Genomic DNA, 6,535 nt, shown 5'->3' on the forward strand with positions numbered 1-6,535 from the left:
CACTGAAAGCCAAGCATATTTGCATTTGATGCTATGATAAATGTGAAGGCATTCAAGGGTTTGAGTGAAGGAATATGATGAAATCAAAATTTTTACAAGTACTGTCTGATAAACAGAATAGCATTTGTAAAAAGAAAGATACTAGGATCTAGGTTAGGTTGAAATAGAAAGATACTAGGGTCTAGGTTAGGTTGAAAGCTGTTGTTCATCTAGCTGTAAAATATGAAGGCTACTGTAAAAAGTATTTTTTATATTTCAAAGGAAAAAATCCACAACATCTAGTGTCTAACCAGATTGAGAAACTAAATTAAAAGAATCAATTAACCTACAAAAATCAGTTTTAGGCACTAAGTGACCAGCACCTGAATTAAGTGCTGTGGAAATATCCAGCACCTGAATTAAGTGCTGTGGAAATATAAAAGAATGATAAAATAGTTTTTCTGCCCTAAGGGAGTCTAGCAGGAGAAACAAGGCTACCTTCCACTGAATCACTGACACTTAGGATAAGGAGGGAGTGTAGAAATCATCTTGTATAAACATCATCTGATACCAGAACAGTCCTTTCAACATTCTCAGCAATTAGTCAGGTAGCCTCTGTTCAAATACCTTCAGTGTGGAGAACACGAGACTTCTGGAGGCAGCCCATTCCATTCAGACAGCTCAAAGTATTTAAAAGTTCTTCCTTATATGGACGTAAAATCAGCGTCCCTGCAACTTCCACCCACTGATCCTGGTTCTGCCCTTGGAGGTCACACAAAACAAGTTTGTATTAAACACAGGATAAGTACTAACTGTGGTACTGACTATTGAGGTACAGTAGCATTTACAGAAGGAACTCCAGAGTTGCAAATCCAGTGGCCAAAGAGACTGATGACACTACAGGCAGAAGCATGTTATGCAATGTTCAAGTTAGGGTAAGAAGATGAGGTCAGTTTGGATATGAGGAGAGTGAAGAGACGATGAAGCTTCCAATTATTTCCAATAGTTAGAAATAAAGCTTAGGGAAGGATCAAGGCTAGAGATAAATGTTTGCAAGTCACTGGCAAAGAAATGTCATGAAGTCATGAGAATGGAAAGGCTCTGGGAGAACAATCATGCAGAGCAAAAAGAAACTAGGAGCTTGATTCTCCAGCAATTTCTTTTGTGGTCTGAAACCAAGAAAAATCTGAAATGCTAGTGATTCCTGTCACAGCTGCTTCATACTCTCATTATTCTAACAATTTAAACAACCCAATTCTTCTGCCTATTCAAGGAAGTCGTTCAGAAGTAAATGGAACCAGGTTACTCCTGCAGCTCATAGCTCATCTCACCAGGCAATTAAGCCAGTGGTATGAATTTTACTTGAATTTGTTTCTCTAAGTCATACCCTTAAGTAAAATTGAAAGGAAAGAACTATACAAGTTAGCCTATATACTATGGTAGCCCAACTGATCTGCTTCAAAATGCTTCTCTTGGCCTTGACTTTGTAATTCTCTTCCTGAGATGTTATCCTAAGAAAGTAATCTTAACGTGGGAAAAGTGAGAGGTAGAAGGTGTTCACTGCAATGTTAGCTTAGACTTCTGGTTATAAAGGAATAGCTAAATGTAACTGAGGAAAAAGACTTGACGAAAACACAAAATTTAAAATATTTGTCACAGAGTAATGGGGTTTTCCCTCTATATTTTCTGAATTTTCTTTAACAAAATTGTATAACTTCTTTATACTGAAAACAAACAGCTCCCCTTGGATATATCTCTTAAACTACCACTGAGCTATAAGGTGTTAATTAGTTACATTCCTAACAATATAGTTCTCATCACCAGGCTCTAACATGTCACAAAGCAAGACTAAGTAAGATATGATAATAGGAGATACTTACAAGTTGGCTGTTTTAATCCAGAAACCAAAGAACACACTACTTTGACCCAGCAAAGATGCCATCTAAATCTAACCCAAATCAGGAGCTACTGTTCTTCCCCAAGCATTTGGTTTCGCTGATGAAACCAATGACATTTAGTGCCTGAGTCACTGCCACCTGAGGTTTAGATGAAAAGAGAAAGAAAAGCCTATCTTCTAGGGAGGGAAAGAATCCAACTCAATATTAGCATTTGTCTCCTTCCTTAAACATGGTTCTCTGAAACTCCAGGAGTGAGTAAAGGTGATAACAGTGTACAAGCTGAAGTCAGACTTGGGAAATAGCTGTTTCAATGCTTTGGGGCAAGCAGATAACTGCGTGGCCATGGGTTCCTCTCTCTTACATTCAAGGAATATTATGAAGACTAACTTCCTAACAACATTCAGCAGGCATCTTTGACACTATATAAGGAAAAACAGCATTGACTGATTTCAGCTGGGCAGTTGCTTTAAACAGAACAGCATTTCCCATTCTCATGTGTAAACATAGATTCAAGGATGCCGTTTGTCCCTAGCCATGATTCAGCTACAACTAGATATATGAAAAGACCTCTGACTGTAAATCTATAATTAACTTAAGTATAGGATTTTTTCCGACCTCTGGAGGAAAAAAACAAAAACAAACCAAAAAAAAAAAAAAAAAAAAAGCAAGCTCACTCCTTCCATGAAACATTTCAACTATAACTTCAATAAAGTTTTCCAGTCAGATGGAAAACTTTGACACAACAGGTTTGGTAATACAAGGCAAACAAAGCTGCACTGTAGCTGAGAAATACTTTTAGAGCTATGATTCTTTTTATGGAGTTTACATAATGGTATATAAAGAAAGTTTCAAAAACAGAAAAAGAAATAGTTTCATGATGGATGCTGTAGATACATTAATTTAAAGATGATAATTCTATAATAATTTAATCAAAATAAACATTGAGTCTCAACATCATAAACTATATGCAATCTAAAATAAAGGCTAATCCCTGTCCACTAAACCAAGCTGTCTAAATGCAGGCAACATTAACAACACAGGAATTTATTATCCCCAATGTAGGAGATATATAAATCTGCTGACTTGCACTGTCAACCAACACAAAACTCTCTTCTATTGAGTGCCTACTCAGCAGCATTTCTCTATTAACATCACAGCCTCTGAGGAAAAAAAGAAAAAGGCAAGTCCTTTAAGACCACCCAGGAATTCCTTGAATAAACAATATTTTTTGATGTCTCAATGAAACACATGCTTTATTCATTGCAGGGTACCCAGTTCTTCTCATGTGCCATACACTATGCTAAGCATGGCCACAGGGCCTGACCTCAGAGAATTTAGTTGGAGAAAAGACACTCACTGCACAATCTTAGCTATGATACTTTCTAAAGCAGTGGTTCTCAATCAGAGACAATTCTGTCCTTCAGAAAATATATGGCAATGTCTGTAGACATTTTTGGTTGTCACACTGAGGGAATGTTACTGGCCTCTAATGGGCAGAGGCCAGGGATACTGCTAAAATCCTACAATGCACAGGACAACCCCACAGCAAAGAATTATCCCACCCAAAATGTCAACTGTGTCAAAGTTGAGAAACCCTTTTCTATCATAATAAAGAGCAAAAGGGAAGTGCAGGAGTATTAACAAATAAAATGCTAATGTAGTAGTTTAGGACTTTGTAAATCGAAATGTCAATCTGCACCATCCAATGAAAACTAATTAGGATAAGGATCACATTGTGGAGAATTCTGTAAATCAGACAATGGAGTTTAGACTTGATTCTTTGGGAATATGAAGCCAGTGACGGGTAATGAGACGAAAATACTTCTTTTTAAAAGATTACTCTGGTTGTGGTAGATAAGTTGAACTATAGGCATGAAAGCCAGCTTAGTAGAAAGTAAAAAAAGAAACTGATGATAACTCAAAGGAATAATCACTAGGACTGGATAAAATATGGCTTGAGGATCCTTAGATTTCAAATCTCAGGTTTAAATTTCAAACCAGAGGGTTCAACTTCCAATGATACTATGCATTTGCTTGTTTAAGTAAAATGAATCTTTGACTCATAATGCTTCACATAAAACTGAGTCACTTTTTAAAAGCTTAGTCCCTGGTTAAAAAATAATTGCAACTAAACAAATGTATGTATAACCAAAAAAGGAGGTGAGGAAAAAGATCACCCCTCAGGTTGGAAACATTTTACAAATTAAACAGCTAACCTCCTCAAGGCAAAAATATACCTACTCTGAATCTTAATACTATCACTCTATTTGCATGATAAGTTGTATTTTGACAAAGTTCAATACTTTCACTGCAACCATTTTATTTAAACTCCTCTGAGACATAAATTACGTCCAACTGATTGAAAAAGTATTTCTGGGGAAGAAAAAGACAGGAAATTTCTACAGAAATTTCTTTCTGCTGGACTGCAATAACTCAAACGACAAGCAAATTGCCAACCACAGAATAAAATCCAAATGCATTAGAACAAGGCATCAAAAGCCCTTTGTAACCTGGCTACCATCTACCTTTTTTTGGGTCTTTATGTCCAAAATTCATTTTCTTTCCGTGCCACCTCCCCAAATCACCCTTTGCTCTCACATTACCTATCTTGGTGAATGGTACCGCCCAGTTCCCTAAGCCAGAGAAACAGGTAATCATCCTAGACTATTCCTACCTCTCCATTCCCATAAGCAACAAGCCTCCAGTTTGAATTCCATCTTTTTAATATTGCTCAAATCTGATTCCTCCTCTTTACCACTGTCATTGTCTTACTTCAAGCCATGATTATGACAACAGCTTCCAAACACTAGTCTATTTCCTCATTATGTCCCTTTCCTCTGGACAGACTGAACTTTCTAAAACAAATCTGACCACATTATGTTTCCTACACAAAACCTTTCAAAGCCTCCCCATAGCTTTCAGGATAGGATCCCAAACTCCTTAGCATGGTTTAAAAGGTGCTTCATATTTGACCCCCACCACTTTCCATTTCCTCCACTTCTCCATTACTAGAATTCCAGTCACATTGAACCAGTCGTGACCTTTCACATGTCCAGATCTCCATGTCCTTACACCATATATCCTGCAAAATTTGGCCTCCCATTTCCTCCTCATAACCTGAAAACCTGACATAGGTATTTCTCCTCTAGTCATATAGTCGTGTGCTCACACAGTACACTAAAACATTGTAAGCCGCCCCTGCTTTACTTGTCTGGCCCCTCTTCTTCCATTCTATGAAAAGTGTATTCTTAGCCACTCATTTAATATGTGCCTCACAAATATTAAGGGCTCAAGAAATAATTGGTGAATGATGAATGTGCTGGGCTGCCCTGTTTTTCACTTGAACAGGGATCCCTACAAAGAACTCCAACTGATAGCTCTGATAATAACCTCTACCTTAAAAAGTTGTCATCCTCTCTTCATTGAGCTTATTCCTATTTATCCTTCAAAATTCCTCTCAAACTTTGCTTCTGCAGAAGGGATTTTCCTGAGCCCCTTGTTATACACTTCCATAGCACCCTGTTGTTCTTTCCTAACACTCATCACATTTATAATAACTTCTTAAATGTCCTTGCAAACGGTTAGCTCCATGAAGACAGGATCTAGCTGGTTTTGTTTCAAAACTGCATTCCCTGGATGCGGCAGAGTGCCTGAGACAGAATAAACAGAATTTGTACCGAATTTAATTCTGTGGGGCAAGTAGAGCTCTCTAGTTACAACACGAGCAAAATGAGGCTCAGAGTTACATAAAGCAACTATGGCTACAGATAACTTAGCGATGGAGACAGACCAAACCCGAGCCATCTGATTTCAGGTCCAGAAGTATGCAAAAACCCTCAATAAAGTTAACTTGGCTCTTCGGAATAAAAGCAATAGACCAGGACGAAGCAGAGGCTATCTGAATGCAAATACAAGGACCTGTCCCTCTCTTTTTAAAAACTCCCAGGCATTGCAAACAGGGTGCATTACAAAAAAAAAGTTCTAAGCAGTGGGTGACCTTTAACTTGCTGCCCAAGAGAGGGCACCTACTGGAAGACCACTCCAAGGCAAAGAGAGGTTCCCAGGAAATGAATGGGGGAAGGATCTGGGGCTGCTAATCTAAGGAGTTGAAGTCATGATTCCGATTCTTTCCTTCACTCGCTATACGATCTTAGACCAGCTTCTTCTCTCCGGGGATCAATTTACCCATCTGTGCATGGGAACGAGATGAAGATTGGGAAGACTAAGATCTTGGAGGGACCTTTCAATCGGGGCACCTTAAGAATCAGGTCTCCACTGAGGCTGATAACCAGGACTGCGAAATCCAGTGGAGGGGCTTCCTCAAGAGAGCCCGGCTCAGTTGGTCACCCCGGCCCCACCTCAAGAGACCGCGCCCAAGATCCCAGGTGGGCCTGAGGGCCTCCGCTCCTGCCCCCTCAGCAGGATTCACTACGCGCGCACAGACCAGAAGGGCCATTAACAACGCCAGGGGCCAGTGGGCCGCGGAAGGGACCCCAATCTCTACCCAGCCGCGTACCCTCACCTCGGAGTTCTGCCTCACCTCCGGACTGCGAACAGCCGCTCTCCACTTCCGGCAAGAACAGCCCAGCAATCTTCGCGCGACCCACTTCCGGGCCCTCACTGGGCGCGGCCCCCCGCCGGAAATGAACGGCCAGCCG

The 6,535-nt window shown here is 39.8% G+C and overlaps 1 protein-coding gene across 1 annotated transcript in view; it reads right to left on the reverse strand.

Annotated features, from left to right (window-relative positions):
• The window catches only part of CAP1 (cyclase associated actin cytoskeleton regulatory protein 1), a 22,550-nt gene extending 16,015 nt beyond the window's left edge, over positions 1-6,535 (reverse strand). Inside the window, exon 1 of the mRNA XM_023522008.1 lies at positions 6,400-6,535. The gene's annotated coding sequence lies outside the window, so the exon portion shown is untranslated. The remainder of the gene's footprint in view (positions 1-6,399) is intronic.

This window comes from Pteropus vampyrus, unplaced genomic scaffold, assembly GCF_000151845.1.
Source record: "Pteropus vampyrus isolate Shadow unplaced genomic scaffold, Pvam_2.0 Scaffold326, whole genome shotgun sequence".
In the NCBI taxonomy this organism is placed as follows: domain Eukaryota; kingdom Metazoa; phylum Chordata; class Mammalia; order Chiroptera; family Pteropodidae; genus Pteropus; species Pteropus vampyrus.